General features: G+C 41.1%; 1 protein-coding gene and 1 non-coding gene across 14 annotated transcripts in view; both read left to right on the top strand.

Moving 5' to 3' along the window:
- Positions 1 to 17,797, top strand: part of DLGAP1 (DLG associated protein 1) — a 1,035,773-nt gene that overhangs the window by 621,662 nt on the left and 396,314 nt on the right. The gene's annotated exons all lie outside the window — the stretch shown is intronic.
- Positions 13,241 to 13,347, top strand: LOC118146999 (U6 spliceosomal RNA). The gene has a single exon (XR_004733182.1). It is a non-coding gene; the product is annotated as a U6 spliceosomal RNA (small nuclear RNA).

Here is a 17,797-nt window from a genome sequence, read left to right on the forward strand (position 1 = left end):
TCATATTTACATGTAGTTGCATATGTATATCCTCCCATATAATTTAAATAATCTCTAGATTACGTATAATACTTACTACAACATAAATAATTGCTATACTGTATTGCATTTTATTTGTATTACTATTATGATAACCGTCGTTTTTTAAAAAACATTTTCATTCCAAGGTTGATTGAATCTGTGGATGCAGAACTCACCAATACAGAAGGCTAATGTATATATTTTTTACTATATTTCAGACTCAAAAAAGGAGCAGAAACTGTGAACTCTAGTTTGGTCCCCTGTAAGCCCTTCTGGTCACCCAATAAGTTATCTCTGGCTTTCACAGTAAGAAAACACTCCTGTGGAATGACCCTTGAGCTCTCTGTTCTCTGGTTAATTTTCTAACTATGCTCTGAGTCCTTCAGACTTGGGCTGTCTCTGGTGTCTGGTGCACCCAGTTAAAAGTCAAGATGTTCTTAACTACTGTGTGAGAGCTGAGGAGGCTTTTATTCCGCAGCCCTTTGTGTCCTTGCAGCCCTGGGGCAATGAGCCTCACCCTCTGGTCTAGTTTTACTGGTGAAGCACTTAGGGAATCAAGAAAAGTAAAATAGGACAGAGAATAATTCAAAATATATTATCACACAGAAATGAGGTGCTTTTCTAATACATTAAATACGCATTTTAAAATGTTTAGACACATAGTAATGATTTCCCTAAACTGTTTTATTTGTGCTGGTAGTCAGCTTTTATAAAGGTTGAATTAGAGAGTCTTTTAAAAATGCTTTCTTCAAACATTAAGTTTTAACTTAAAACATGCAAACATATATTCATTCACTAATGTTTTCTTGAAGGAACAAGGTGGTGGTGGTGGTTTTAAAATGAACCTATTGATTGGAGTTCTAGCTTCTCTTTCTTGCATAAACCACACTCTTGTTGTATTATCTATAAATTCCAGTGTCAGTTTCTTTAAATGTAGAATGCAAAGCAATCTGAGTCCAGAATCCTTCTAAATTTTCACCATTTTTCCAATTATTTACATGGGTCTCACCCACAGCTACTTTGGCAGAAACCTTAACAGCTCATGTCTATCCACCTTTACACAGCTTACCATTTTATTTTTAGAAAAATGACTCTTGTTTTCTGCACTCATACTTCGGCACTTTTTGTAACATTTAAATTATATCATTATAATTTCAAATTAGACTAATATAAATAGATTTGAGGAAACATCTAGAATAGCTTACTGGTATGAGAGTTCCTTCACTCTAGGCAGCCTGACCATATTTTCAGGGAGAATAAAGAGTGTCCCTTAAGCTGGTGAGTGGATTAGGTGGAGTTTTGTTCAAAGGACTTCAACTGTCCTGAGAGAAAAAAATGAAAGACTCAACATAAGATAAAGCAAAATGCAAGCTATAGTAATTTCTGAAATCTCAGAGCATGGCAACAGCATTTTTTTGATGGGCAAAGTACAAAGCAGAAGTGAAGACATTCTGGTTTCTAGACCCTTGTTAATTAGTGACCTTGGCTAAATCAGTTCCTTCCCACATGGAGTTCCGTTCTTTTCTACTATAAAGATGGACACAGTTTGTATCAATTTGAAAATCCTGTTAACCACACTTACCCAAGATTCTTATGAGTGAACTAGGGTTTAGGTGAAAGGAGAGTGAATCACACTTTATTTCCTCATTTGTAAAAGGAGGGACTTAGGATAAGTCAGCAATTCCTCAGGTATGTTTTGCAGAATAGTCGTTTCAGTCGTTTCAAGCAATAGGTAGAGGTACTCTTCAGAGAGGGTTCAAGGATCTGACAGTATTTTACAAAATCCTGTAGCAAATCTCTTCAAAAAGTTTTTTTGTAAAACTTTGAAGCCTTTTGTAGAGTAAAGGGTGCTGTGCCTCTAAGTGAGAATGATAATAACCAGCTTCCCCGAAACACACTATGCCAAAACTCTTCTCACAGAGTATCTCTCAGGACTAGAGATCTGTAGAACAGACTTTCGGGATCTTCTGACCTGGCTATTTTTTTTATTGCATTTTAGGTTTTGGGGTACATGTGAAGAACATACAAGATAGTTGCATAGGTACACACGTGGCAATGTGATTTGCTGCCTTCCTCCCCTTCATCTATTTCTCCCCATGCTATCTCTCCCCAACTCCCCACCCCCCACTGTCCCTCCCCTATTCCCCCCAACAGCCCCCAGTGTTTAGTGCTCCCCTCCCTGTGTCCATGTATTCTCATTGTTCAACACCCACCTATGGGTGAGAACATGCGGTATTTCATTTTCTGTTCTTGTGTCAGTTTGCTGAGAACGATGGTCTCCAGGTTCATCCATGTCCCTACAAAGGACACAAATGCATCGTTTTTGATGGCTGCATAATATTCCATGGTGTATATGTGCCACATTTACCCTGTCCAGTCTATCATCGATGGGCATTTGGGTTTGCCCTGGCTATTTTTTTTTTTTTTTTTTTTTTAGATGGAGTTTCCCTCTTGTTACTCAGGCTGGAGCACAATGGTGCGATCTCAGCTCACCGCAACCTCCACCTCCTGGGTTCAGGCAATTCTCCTGCCTCAGCCTCCTGAGTAGCTGGGATTACAGGCACGCGCCACCATGCCCAGCTAATTTTTCGTATTTTTAGTAGAGACAGGGTTTCACCATGTTGACCAGGCTGGTCTCGATCTGTTGACCTCATGATCTACCCGCCTCGGCCTCCCAAAGTGCTGGGATTACAGGCTTGAGCCACTGTGCCCGGCCTGACCTGGCTATTTTTATGCTCCTTTTCTAGTTCCAAATTCACTGCTTAGCTGGGGCCTATTGCATTGTCTCATTACAACTTTCAACAAACAAGTGATTCGAAATTTCCAGAGGGGCAACAAAAATAATTTTTAAAAGGCAAAAAGTCAGGGAGAAAGATGGAGGGTTACCATAGCCTTCTTTAGATGTTTTCTTTGATACCAAGTTATGAATACCCTTCAAGTTGGTAATTATAATTAAATTTTTGTATGGAAATGATTTTGATGAGGGCGACTTTCCAACTATCTTTATACTCTTTTTGCTTCTTCCCTTTATTCAGGACATTTCAAATGTCCTGGTTTATTTTTCTAATGTCAGAGCAAGAGCTACATAGGGAAAAGTGAACTGATATTAAAATAATAATAATAATGAATAATAGGGCTGAGGTTTCTATTAAGAAACCCTGCAAAACCATGCATATTCAGTAGGCTAGAAAATGTATCTACTATGCCAAATGAGTGGAGTACATGCTTTTATTACCTTTATATTTTATGTACAAGATGTAAATGAGCAAGATCCAAAGTATGTCTTGAAAGACAGAGTGATTTTAAGGTTTCTTAAGGAGTGAAAAGCATTTTAAAGCATTATCAATTGATAATTGTATCCATTATATTCCTTTATAAGAATAAAATATTTAATCTTAACAGTCTTGCTTTAATTATGAGGTCTGTGTGTTCCTCAAATACTGATTCATTACGTGGTTAAAGTGTAGGAAATCAGGAGCATTTTCTCCTGGTTTGAATATGTATATATTTTTCTGGAGACGGAGTCTCGCTTGCTCTGTTGCCAGGCTGGAGTGCAGTGGCACGATCTCAGCACACCACAACGTCCGCCTCCTGGGTTCAAACGATTCTCCTGTCTCAGCCTCCTGAGAAGCTGGGACTACAGGTCTGCGCCACCACACACAGCTAGGTTTTGTATTTTTCGTAGAGATGGGGTTTTACCGTGTTGGCCAGGATGGTCTCCATCTCTTGACTTCATGATCCACATGCCTTGGCTTCCCAAAGGGCTGGGATTCTTTAAACCCACCAAATGGTAACTCCAAGAATGCCAATGATCAGTGCTATTACAGGTCAACTCCATTGACTGAGGCTCCGAGGCAGGACTAGGTGAAAAACCCACGGGTTACATTTTGCTTTGGCTTGGCCTCAGGATTAAGGACTCCCATAAAAATTTCTATAATTCTATTTCCCTAAAAGGTTATGTCATTCTGAAGCCAACCCAATACTACCATAGGGTTTGCAGACTTCCTGAGCCTTAGTGCCACTTACCATATAGCCACTATTGACCACAGAGCCATCAAACCTCGTCTAGATTTGATCCTGCACTTCTTGGCCCTTGGTGGGCTGTGGAGCAGAGCTGCGTGCCCTGTTTGGCCTTGATTGGGTAATCTCATGAAAAAGGAGACCAGTCTAACATGCTGTCCTTCACAGCCATTGGTTACGTAGCGGATGTAGCCCCACTTAATATAAATGCTTCTTAGAGTGTATCTCCTCAATTCTGTTGATGGTGTAAAAGGAACAGAAGGAAATTCTCACTAGACTAGGGTCAGGAAGGAAGATTTTTCCTTAAACCCAGAGTTTTGGATTGATTAATAATGTTTCTTTATGAAAGTGACCCGTCTCTCTAGGAGATCATGCAAATGAGGTCCACTCAGGCCAGTATTCAGCCCCAGGATAGTCTGTCTTTGTTTTGTTTTTTGCAGAATAGTTCTAGAAATGCTAATGATACTAACATTGCTGCCTTTGCCATTTCAATATTGCTATTTTTCTAATGAGGCATCTGGTATGAAACAAAACAACAAATTAATGTTAGAGTCAGCTATTGTAGGAGGATCTTGTTAAATGTTTTTCGTGGTAATATCACTTCACCCTGAAAGGAACGGTCAACCTAACAAACCAGACATCTTAGCCTTCTCCAATGTTTCTATAAACATCTAACAAATATTAGACCCAGTGGAGTGAATTACGCACTGCAAATATGGTTCTCATGGTTTGTGGTTGCGTCAAGGTTAAGAGAATTTTATAGTGTGATCCATCTGAGGTTTATAAGGTCTGCTGCAAAAGAACCCAAGCCCTTTTTCCCATGCGTATTTGCAGCATGAATACTGTGCTGGTTATATGTAAATCTGTGGGTATCCATACATTATGCTTCTAATGTTATCTCAATTTTTGTGCCTTTAAAGTAGAGGGATTTGGACTTAATTATAAATAATGGCTTTTGAAAAATATTTTTTAAAATATGATTGCATATCCTTTTTACAAAGGAGGTAGGTTCCCGTGATCAAATTGGGTCGATTACCACGTTCATATTCCCAGTGAGCTTCACTCTCTACTGGGTTTGCTGTTCATTTCTTCAGCTCAGGTAGCATTTGTAAGCAGGTCATTAATTTTCCACATTTTCTTCCCTCAGTACATCCCCAAACATCTCCATTCATTTATTTAATTCCATCAGCAACAAGATTAGACGTAGAAAAATGTATGAGAACTGATTCTTGCCTTCCAAGAGCATGCAATTGAAAAGAGAGTACAGGGAGCTAAAGGAATGTCTTAAACACAATGTACACATGGTGATTGTCTCCTCACAGGCAAAGTGCTTCTTGGTCTCAGAAGAGAGGCAGATCACTCCAGAAGTCACAAATATCCACATGGTTTATGTAGGAGAACTTGGGCTGATACATGTGGAAAGATAGGTCGGAGCCAGCTTCTGTAGGACTTTGAACGTCTGACATCAGTCTTTAAAGCTAGACTTAAAGAAACATGGCACATTTATGAGTAGGTCATGCTAGTCCATGGCGGGGGCCGAGCAGAAAGCAGATACAGTACTGTCGCTCAGAATATGAGACAAATATAGTAATACAAATTTGAGGCTGAGCCAGATCTATTATGAAGCTTACAGAAACTGAAAAAAGAGAGGAGATGGAAGAGAGATTCATTTATCCATCAAATGAACATTTATTGAGCACCTGCTGTATGCCAGTGTTTTCTGAACATCCCTCCTTTATATAGCACCACCATGATCTTGGCCAGGTCCATTTCTACTGATGTTATATTTTAACTTAATAGCTTTCCACAAATAGACTTATTTTTATTTGAATACATTTGCTAAAAGCAGCTTGATACTACTTCCATTTGCCTTCCCATTTGGGATAGAATTAACAGTAAAGAAAGAACAAGGAAAATAAAGCAAGTTACTCATTTCCAGGTAGATACTGTGCCCACTGGAGCCTGCTTAAAAGGGTGGAAAAACAAATGTTAAAGGGGTGTTCAAAACACACAATCAATTTTTTGTGCTCTGACAGAACTGAAAGGATTAAAAGAGAATGGAAATGGAAATAACTTTCTCTCTGTGAAATTCATTGCAGTTCTGTGCTCTAGGCAGCTACTGTGCTGGGAAGTGGGAAAGCAGACATGAACCTCACTTTGTTCTCTGGGAGGTTGGTGGAGCAGAAAGACAAGCCCACAAATGAATATTTCAAAGTGCGAGAAGAAACATCTCAGGGTAGCACAGACACCTTAGGGTTCTATTGGCCAGCTGAGAGGTTGAGGCATTCCTATTAGACTTCTCCTATAGCTCACTGTCACTTGGGAATTAGATTGTAATTCTAGGGTTTGATTTTATTTCCACTCCATATGTATGGATTTCTTCCCTCTTATTGCTGAGAACAAATGTAATAACCCACTTAGTTTTCTGAGAAACACAATAAAGGAGGCAGAGATTTCTTAGACTGAGCAGAAATGTTCAAGTACAGTGAAAATACCCCATGTGGGTGGTAAAATATTGCCACCCATGAAGACATAGGGGACTGTGGGTCAGATGTCAGATGTAAGATTCTTCTCCCAGGTCATAGCTAAGTGCTCACATAGGTGAGCGATTATGTCTCACAGTGGCCAATATCCCTAGGGAACCAACTCCAGTGTTCCTTTTCATGTGGTTCAGCTTTTATAGTTTGGCGAGATTATAAAGCTCGTTATTGATGAGCAGTGGACTGAGTGTAAAGCAGAAAGTGTATTGTCCTTATGTGTAACCGTGGTCACCTTATGGTGGGAGAAGAGAGGGTGAAAAGGAAAGAAATGAGTGTAGGAGACAACTTCAGAGCCTTACTAGATTTGGACAGAGCTCAGTGTGAAAAGTGAAGGAGAGATGGTGGGCGGCGGAGCAGTTAAATTTTGAAGGATGAGTAGGAGCTGTGTAGGCAGGGAAGGGCATTGCTTAAGGGGAGGATGGAAGCACCATCCTCAAAGTCATAAAGAACAGGGAACCAGGGTGTGTAAGGAAAACTGCAAGTCGTTTGGTGGTTGTAGCCCAGGTTTGAGGGAGTGGCAGAGGAGAGCAAGGATGAGGTTGGAGGGCGTTCAAAGCAAGGCCAGGAGGGGCTGTCAAGCTGCGCAAGGGTTCTAGTCATTATTTTGAAAGGAATAGAGACTACTTTTTGCAGGGAAGGGACACATGATCAGATTGGGAGGTTAGAAAGATCATCCTGGAGGAAGGAAAATGATGAGGTCAAGGGGGTGATGGAAGAGGCAGGGTGGATTGAACAGAATACCTTTTGAACCATTTCTAAATATCTTTCTCCTTGTCCTTTTTGTTATCAGTACCCGAAACCAAATAAGGAAATATCCAAAGGCAAGATTCTGTTACATCAAACTCCCACACTGAAGAAAATAGCTTTCTGAGGCCAAATTCTTTTTTGCCTCTAACCAACCCAATCTAATCTAACACAATCATGTGTGATTTCTCCTGCATCCCAAGGGCATAATTCCTCTTTTACAAGTCTTGGAGTATCCATTCATTTATGAGACGTGAAAGTGAGCCCACAAGCTGATAGGCTTTCTTCCCCTCCTTCTGTTTTATTCATTCTGCGTTTACTGAGCACTCATTCTGTGCGTGGCATTGGGGTAGTTGCTGAGCAAACAAGTCTGACTGTTGAAGAATTCTCATTAGGAGGGAAGACAGAATAATGTGCAAATAACTTTTCAGTACTGAAGCAAATGTTTAAAAGGTGCTCAAGTGTTAATTCCAAAGGGCCTGGTGCCCAGACTGATGAGAAACAACAATGTCAGGTATCAGGGCAGACAGAATTGTCATCAGTTACCTCAAACTAACAGCAGCTCACAGGAGAGACATGCTGTGTTGCCGATATCAGATTCCTTTTCCACATCCCCCATTCCAATTATTTTATAAGCTTTAGAGGGTACATTTCTTCAGTACAGTCCTCCATTACTTGTGGGTCCAGTCTTACACCATGTCTACCTGCCACCGGATTCCAATCCTTTTTGCACAGTTCATATTTGTACTTATAAACATTTTTATCCACCATTCCATCATTTATTCCTTCAAGCTTTATATATATGTGTGTGTGTGTGTGTGTGCGCGCGCGCGCGTGCACACGCGCACGCACGCCATGATGCAGAGCAATTGCCAGGGTCTAAACAAAAATCAACCTTGATAGAAATGTTAAGTTACATAATTCTAAAGGAATTTCCTTTTTTACAGGACACGGAATGTTGATCATATTTTAAAAAGATGAAATAGCAGCCAGCTATATGCCAAGGATCTTTGCAGGAAAACTTGCAATTTATAAAGCTGGTTTTTCCTAACAAGCTTCCCCAGAGGAGAAAAACAGAGAGAGAGAGAACACAATACATCTCTAAGCTCACACAAGCAGAAAGCAGGATAGTAAGAGAAGATGCCTTCTTTCTGGTTAAAGATGCTATGGGGGAAGGAAACCAGACAGAAATTCAAGGCAATAAAAAGGACACTTCTGAAACTGGACCTACCTTGGATGCAGAGTGTAAAGAGAATAAGAAAGCAATAGCAGCTCAAATTTTGAATCTCATTTGCTAAGTAAGCATCCAGAAAGTTTCCTCAAATATGAAATTAACTATTTTCCTTCAAGCAGCATCATTTTTAACATTCCTACTGCTGCCCAAAGCCACTTCTCGGACTTAACGCAGGTGACACTCGTACTGGCCACAGGCACTCTTGCCACAGCCGTTGCTCATACTCAGATCTGGTCTGGTGGAATATAGGCTGCTTGTTTATTTGTCTGGGAGATGAAACTTATGACCATACTTCAGTGGAATTTTGCCCTGACACAGATTTGGGTAAAGGAAGCAAACCCTGTCAGCAGTCAGAGGAACAGCTGCCGTGGGCAGGGGTTGCTAGACTAATACCCATCAGTGCAGATTGCAAGGGACGCCTCCCAGTGAAGTGCTTGTTGGGGTTTCATTTCCCCTCCTTATTTCTGTTACTTAGCTTGCAGGTCTTTACTCATAAGTGTAGTGGAGGACGCCTACCCAAATGAAGTGAATTGCCTCCCACCCTGCGCCAACATAAACAGATGGTGAGAAGTGGCCATACAGAAATTGGAAGCTCCAGGTTAAGCTGAGAGGTGTGAACATTTTGTATGGAGAAGTTCATTCTGTCCTCCAAATTGCTAGCATACTACTTTACTTTAAATGTCCTATCTAAAGTGTAGATAACGTATATAGTCAGCCTATATACATGTCTCTGGAATATACACGGCTTCCATGGTTTTAATTATTGTCTCATTGGCAAATAATAATAATAGATGAATAATTTTATTTCTAGTTATGTTGGAAAGCATGATTTTCCTCTGGTGTCTTATTATGCTTATGTGAAGGTAAATTTAAATTAAACAACATTGCCTAACTGCAATCAGTGATAGCAAAGCAACAGGTCTGCCGCACCAAACAGGGTCAGCTTGCCACCCCCATCCCCAACTGTGCTTATGCAATTTATGCAGCCATATGCTGCAACCTTGGTGACATTCCATCTCTGTGTTGAGTGACAAAGGCCATATTTGTCATTGACAGTATAGCAGTGCCTACTGTGAGCTCTGGAGTGTGACTTCCTGGATTAACTACAAGTAAATTGTTTAACTTTCCTGTACCACACTCTCCTCCTCCAGGAAATGCAGATAGTAAGAGTACCTGCTTCACAGGCTGCTGTGGTAATCAGTGGGTAATACATATGAGACGCCGGGGACAGGGCTGGCCACATAGACATACCTATTCTTTAAATGTTTGCTGGTAATTCAGTGGGATAATACATATGAGACGCCGGGGACAGGGCTGGCCACACAAACATACCTATTCTTTAAATGTTTGCTGGTGATTCAGTGGGATAATACATATAAGACGCCAGGGACAGGGCTGGCCACACAGACATACCTATTCTTTAAATGTTTGCTGGTAATTCAGTGGGATAATACATATAAGACGCCAGGGACAGGGCTGGCCACACAGACATACCTATTCTTTAAATATTTGCTGGAATATATTGCTGGTCAAGCATCTGAAATCCAAAAATCCAAAATCAAAAATGCTGGAGAATCCAAAGCTTTGTGAGGACCAACATGAAACTCAAAGGAAATACTCATCGGAGCATTTTGGATTTTGGAGTTTCACATTTGGGACACCCAACTAGTAAGTAGAGTAAATCGCAAATGTTCCAAAACCTGAAAAACTCAGAAATTCAAAACACTTCTGGGTCCCAGGCATTTTGGACAAGGGATACTCAACCTGTAATGAGTGCACATTTTACTATACTTCTTCTTTAATAAACAAGCCAATATTTTTGTAAAACTTTCAATGCCTTCAAGTTAGCAAAGAGTTTATAAAAGGTTGCTTACAGAAGGCAGTAAGCAAGACATGGTACCGTTATCAACATTTTATGTGTAATATATTTATTGCCTGTCTCCCAGCACAAGAATGCAATTTTCATGAAGGAATGGACTTTTTGAATTGTGTTCACTACTGGATCCCTATTCCCTAGAACTGCACCTGTCATTCAGCAGATGCTGAATAAATGTTTGTTGCAGGGAAAAGAATACAAGATGCGAGCTCTTTTACCAAACTTGTAGATAACTGAGAAGTTATTGTCTGCATTGGCTCCCCTCTATATCAACATTAAAATTATTCACATCATATCTACAAGTCTTGGTGGTAGAGAGAAAAGGTTGTGAGTGGCTATGGCCTTGAGCTTCGCATCATTCCTAGGCCAACATTTTTGGCCTTGTAGGGGCAGAAATGTGTGATACTTTCCCCACCCATCATAAGAGTCACTCCTATAACAAAAGACAGGTTAAAAAGAGAGAAGCATAATGAATGTAACATGGGACTCTTCAGAAATGAAGATCCAAAGACCCAGGGAAAACGTTTTTTATTCTTAGGTTTGACAAAGAATGGACAGCAGTGTAGACATGTGATGGACTGAAGGATGTAATCTAATGGTGATAGGCTAAGCAGGGAGCCCAGCAAGGCCTGACTGTTCAGCTTCTTCTCAACCTCTCTGTATAGCATTCCTTCTTCCTAGGTATGGGGCCGGGCCCCTCTGGAATGAGGGTCTTCAAGGGAGATGGGGAAAGGGAGAGAATGACCTTTCTGGGTTTCACAGCTTCCCATGGAGGAGAGGGGTTCTAGTTTCTGTGACACATCTTGGGAAAGAGGAATTCTGGTTGCCATGACTCACTTCAGGGGAGAAAGACAGGTGGGAGACAGGAGGATGGAGGAAGGTCAAAGAGACACTGCTTCTGAGACCCTTCCAATGTCCTTTAGCCCATCATACTCAGCACACCAAGAAGCCATACTTTGGGGTACCACGTTCTGAGTCCTGACAGCTTGTACAAAGCTGCTAGCTTGTGAACATGATGTTAGGGCCACTGACCATCCCTGACAGTGTGCATTCCCAGAGGGCAGCTTGCTGGTTTGCTTCTTAAACATCAAATGTTTAAGCTGGAGGAGTCTTCTTGTATTAAAACGAAGCAATATTGTGAAGTATGGTAGTATTATCCTTTTTGTATATTAATATTTTCTTTTAGCAGCTAAATCTTTCTTCAAAAGCATGTCTTAAAGACTGGAGATCTAATGATTGACAGTGGTCCCTTCTGTGATGTTCCTGGCAGCCCAGAGTCTCTTGGCGGTTAGCAGGAAAGCTATTGAGGGGCGGGAAGAGCATGTGCTTTGATTCTCACAGATCTCAGTTGAAGCCCTAGCTTAGTTCCCTATTAGTTGTGCTCTGTGGGCAGGTTATTTAACTTCCATGAACCTCAGTTTCTTCATCTGTGAAAAGGGAAAGAACCATGTCACACTTGCAAGTTTGAGCAGCAGCATGTCTCATTTTCAACACTGACATGTAATAAGCCCTTTAATAAAGCAAAGCTTGTATTTCTCTAGATTCAGAAATACTAGTTAGATAATTCTGTAGCTTACCAAGTGGCCTTGTTGCTCACTACAGAAAGAGAAAAAGTCTTCCCTCATGACAAGAATGGATTAGCAGCCAGGTTCTCCCCAAAATGTCCCTGTCTTCGGTGACATACAGAGAACTTGACATGGACTTTTCAACAACAGTTTCCTGAGTCATTGCCATTGTAGTTCAGGAGCCTCTAATTGCTGAGGAGGTGGAAGAAGGACAAAGGAGCCACAGGACAGATGCTGCCTGTGTGCTGTGGATGAAACAGCAAAGCAGGCTTTAGCAGTCTTCATTAGCTGCTGCTCAAATACTTCCCGATCAGCACAGCGGCTCTGCTCTGTATGGGGCCAGCACCAATGATGTGCTATTCCCAGTAGAAAAATAGTCATTTTACAAATTATCACACTTTTCCCAGGAAATATCTTGTTTCCCAAGCAGGAACTTCCCATTTATGTATTTATTTGGCTAACATTTATCGAATGCATCTGTGTGTTGGGGACATGCAGCTGATTCTGATACACACTTGAGTTTGAGAACCATTGTTACAGTCAACGGATGGTATGAAAGGAGGGAAAAAGCATATTGGCAAAACCATTATATTTTACATAATGCAGAGGTATCTGGATATAGATTTGCTACCTCTACTACAATTTGTTTCCACAAGGAATTAAAGTAGTTTATGAGATTATATATGTGTGTGTGTATATATGTATATATGCAACATATATACATATAGAAAGAGAGAGAGAGAGAGAGTAAAGGAATAAACATCCAAGGGAAATACAATGATAGTAGAATAAAAATGTAAAAGCAATAAAACCATCATGATTTTGCCAGAGCTTTTCCTGATAACCTTCCTGGTATTCAAGCCGGTGAAGCATGCACTGCTCTATGTGGAAACACACTCGCCTTACAAGAGTAACTCACCCGGATGATTCAAGGCAGTTGTTAAGTACACAGTTTTGTTAATACTGAGACTTGAGAGGAATTTACCATGTGGCACTGCATTCAGAAGTCACTCTATGCTGAGACAGGCAACATCTCGACAGTAAAAAACCATAGCAAGTATAAATGCCTATTTCATATAGTTCCCTTACATAGGCTAGTGGCTTAACATCTAAAAGCAGTTGAAAGGACCAGACAAGGAGGTCAGGTCTGTAGCTCTCAGACAATCTGGCCAACATCTGAATAGTATCATCAAAGATCGTATCAGAGGTAGAAATGGAAGGCATTGAAAAAGTAAGAGGAGTACTCACTTCAACAGCACATATGCTAAAATGGGAATGATACAGAGAAGGTTAGCACAGTCCCTGCACAAGGATGACATGCAAATTCATGAAGCATTCCATATTTTTAATCCTGAAATTTATATAGAACCAATAAAGAGCCTAAACTGCCAAAGCAATACTAAGCAAAAACAACAAAGCTAGAGGCATCACATTACCTGACTTCAAATTATACTACAAGGCTATAGTAACCAAAACGGTATATTAGCATAAAAATAGATACATATATCAATGGAACAAAAAACAAAACCCAGAAATGAGCAATATTTGACAAAGTAAACAAAAACATACAGTGGGGAAAGAATCGCTTATTCAATAAATAATACTAAGAACATGGGAGAGCCATGTGCACAATGAAAAACTAGACCCCTATTTCTCACCATACACAAAAATTAAAGGCTTACATGTAAGACCTGAAAATATAAAAATTCTAGAAGAAAACCTAAGCAAAACTCTTCTGGATATTGGCCTAGGCAAAGGCTTCACGACTAAGACCTCAAAGATATAAAAGCAACAAAAACAGAAAATAAAAAAATGGGACTTTAATTCAACTTAAAAACTTCTGCACAGCACAAGAAATACTCAGACAACCTACCGAATGGGAGGAAATATTTTCAAATTATGCAACTGACAAAAGACTAATATCCAGAATATATAAGGAACTCAAGCAACTCAACAATTTCAAAAACTAAATTATCCCATTGAAGAGTGAGCAAAGGACATGAACATTTTTCAGAAGAAGACATACAAGTGGCCCGTAAGCATATGAAAGAATGCACAAGGGGAGGACTCAAGATGGCACTGTGAGAACAACCCAGGATAGAAGCTCTCAGTGAATGCACGGAGAGGTGAGTCAGAGCTGCATTTCCAGACTGATCTTTGTTGCCCACAGAATGGGGAAATTCCCAGGTATAAAGGAGATGCAGGACGCCAGGCAGAGGTTTTGGCTGGTGCAGCCGGCAGACGGGGTGGTGGCGGCCGGCCCTACACAGCGCTCCGCACAGGGCGCGCTTGTCCGGGTGCCCTGTTGAACTGGCAACCTGAGACTTGAGAGGGCTGAACTTGAGACTGAACGGGACTTGGACAGTGGGCCAGCCCAGGGGATTGCAGGGACACAGCGTTTGGGGTAGCACAGTGGGACGGACAAAACGGCGATTCCAAACGCTCCTGGTGGAGACGTTCCCTGAGACGCTCCATGGGGGAGGGGCGTCCACCATTACCAAGGCAATCCGCCCCTACTGAGATACACGCCCACTGCTGATGCAGCCTGCCATTGCCGAGGCAACCCGCTACAACAGAGAGACTCCACCACAGGGCGTAGCCTGTGACAGCAGGGTGGAGACCGCAGCAGAAGAGCAGAACCTGAAGCAACAGGGCGAACCTCACAACAGCAGGGCAGAGCCTCAGCAGGCAAATAGTGACTAGACTGCCTCCTAGCTGAGCAGGACACCTCAACGGACATCCAAAAATAAAGCCCCAACCCCCCAAGACAGAGCATCTGAGAAAAAAAGGGTTTTTTAATGAGCTCTGTTGCAGCAGAATTGAACATAGCAGCCTAACAGCCCTGAATGAACAACAGAGCTCACAGCTCAGCAATTCAGCTCCTATAAAGTACAGACTGTCTCCTCAAGCAGCTCCCTGACCCCTCTATATCCAAAAGACTGACATTTGGCAGGCATCATCCTGGGACACAGATAGTAGAAAAAGAAACTGGTAGCATCCCTCACTGTTCCGCAGCTACTATAGGTTCACCCCAGACAAGCAGGGCCTGGAGTGGACCTCAGCAGTTGTACAGCGAAGGGGCTAGACTGGTAGAAGGAAAACCAAGCAACAGAAATACTTCATCACCAACAATCTGAGTGTCCACTCAGAGACCCTTGAAAAGTCAGCAACTACACAGACGACAGGTGGATAAATCCACAAAGATGGGAAGAAACCAGCACGAAAAGGAGGAAAACACCTGAAACCAGAACACCTCGCCTCCTAGAAAGGACCAAAACCCCTCACCAGCAAGGGAACAAAGCTGGACGGAGAATGACTGTGACGAAATGACGGAATTAGACTTCAGAAGGTGGATAATGAGAAACTTTTGTGAGCTAAAAGAACATGTATTAAATCAATGCAAAGAAACTAAGAACCTTGAAAAAAGATATGAAAAAAGATTTGAGGAAATGATAACAAGAATGGATAACTTAGAGAGGAATATGAATGAATTAAAGGAGCTGAAAAACACAATATGAGAACTTCGCGAAGCATGCACAAGTTTCAATAGCCAAATTGACCAAGCAGAAGAAAGAATATCTGAAGTTGAAGATCAACTCAATGAAATAAAACGAGAAACCAAGATCAGAGAAAAAAGCGCAAAAAGGAATGAACAAAGTCTCCAAGAAATGTGGGACTATGTGAAAAGACCTAACCTACGTTTGATAGGTGTACCAGAAGGGGACGAAGAGAATGAATCCAAGCTGGAAAATACTCTTCAGGACATCATCCAGGAAAATTTCCCCCACCTAGCAAGACAGGCCAACACTCAAATGCAGGAAATACAGAGAACACCACAAAGATATTCCACAAGAAGAGCAACCCCAAGGCACATAATCGTCAGATTCAACAAGGTTGAAATAAAGGAGAAAATACTAAGGGCAGCCAGAGAGAAAGGTCGGGTCACCCACAAAGGGAAGCCCATCAGACTCACAGCAGATCTCTCGACAGAAACCCTACAAGCCAGAAGAGAGTGGGGGCCAATATTCAACATTCTTAAAGAAAAGAACTTTCAACCCAGAATTTCATACCCAGCCAAACTGAGCTTCAGAAGTGAAGGAAAAATAAAATCCTTTGCGAACAAGCAAGTACTCAGAGATTTTGTCACCACCAGCCCTGCTTTACAAGAGCTCCTAAAGGAGGCACTACACATAGAAAGGAACAACCAGTACCAGCCATTCCAAAATCACACTAAATGCTAAAGAGCATCAACATAATGAAGAATCCACAACAACTAACAGGCAAAACAGCCAGCTAGCATCAAAGTGGCAGTATCAAATTCACACATAACGATATTAACCCTAAATGTAAATGGACTAAATGCACCAATCAAAAGACACAGACTGGCAAATTGGATAAAAATCCAAAACCCATCAGTGTGCTGTATCCAGGAAACCCATCCCACATGCAAGGATACACAAAGGCTAAAAATAAAGGGATGGAGGAAGATTTACCAAGCAAATGGAGAGCAAAAAGCAGGAGTTGCAATTCTCATCTCTGAAAAAATAGACTTTAAAGCAACAAAGATCAAAAGAGACAAAGAAGGCCATTACATAATGGTAAAAAGATCGTTACAACAAGAAGAGCTAACGATCCTAAACATATATGGACCCAATGCAGGAGCACCCAGATACATAAGGCAAGTTCTTAATGACTTACAAAGAGACTTAGACTCCCACACAATAATAGTGGGAGACTTTAACACTCCACTGTCAATATTAGACAGATCGACCAGACAGAAAATCAACAAGGATATCCAGGGCTTGAACTCAGACCTGGAGCAAGCAAACCTGATAGACATTTACAGAACTCTCCACCCCAAATCCACAGAATATACATTCTTCTCAGCACCACATCACACCTACTCTAAAATTGACCACATAATTGGAAGTTAAGCACTGCTCAGCAAATGCAAAACAACTGAAATCGTAACAAACAGCCTCTCAGACCATAGTGCAATCAAGTTAGAACTCAGAATTCAGAAACCAACACAGAAGCGCACAGCTTCATGGAAACTGAACAACTGGCTCTTGAATGTTGACTGGATAAACAAGGAAATGAAGGCAGAAATAAAGAAGTTCTTCAAAACCAATGAGAATGAAGACACAACATGCCAGAATCTGTGGGACACATTTAAAGCAGTCTCCAGAGGAAAGTATATAGCAATAAGTGCCCATATGAGGAGAATGGAGAGATCCAAAATTGACACCCTATCATCAAAATTGAAAGAGCTAGAGGAGCAAGATCACAAAAACTCAAAACCCAGCAGAAGACAAGAAATAACTAAGATCAGAGCTGAACTGAAGGAGATTGAGACATGAAAAACCCTTCAAAAAATAAATAAATCCAAGAGCTGGTTTTTTGAAAAGATCAACAAAATAGACAGACCACTAGCCAGATTGATTAAAAATAAAAGAGAAAACAACTAAATAGATGCAATAAAAACTGATAAAGGGAAAAATCACCACAGATTCCACAGAAATTCAAACCATCATCAGAGAATATTACAAACAACTCTATGCACATAAACTAGTAAACCTGGAAGAAATGGATAAATTCCTGGACTCCTGTGTCCTCCCAAGCCTAAACCAGGAGGAAGCTGAAACTATGAATAGACCAATAACAAGGTCAGAAGTCAAGGCAGCAATTAAGAGCCTACCACACAAAAAAAGCCCAGGTCCAGACGGGTTCACAGCCGAATTCTACCAGACACACAAAGAGGAGCTGGTACCATTCCTTCTAAGACTATTCCAAACAA

Source organism: Callithrix jacchus, chromosome 13 (genome assembly GCF_049354715.1).
Source record: "Callithrix jacchus isolate 240 chromosome 13, calJac240_pri, whole genome shotgun sequence".
Lineage (NCBI taxonomy): Eukaryota > Metazoa > Chordata > Mammalia > Primates > Cebidae > Callithrix > Callithrix jacchus.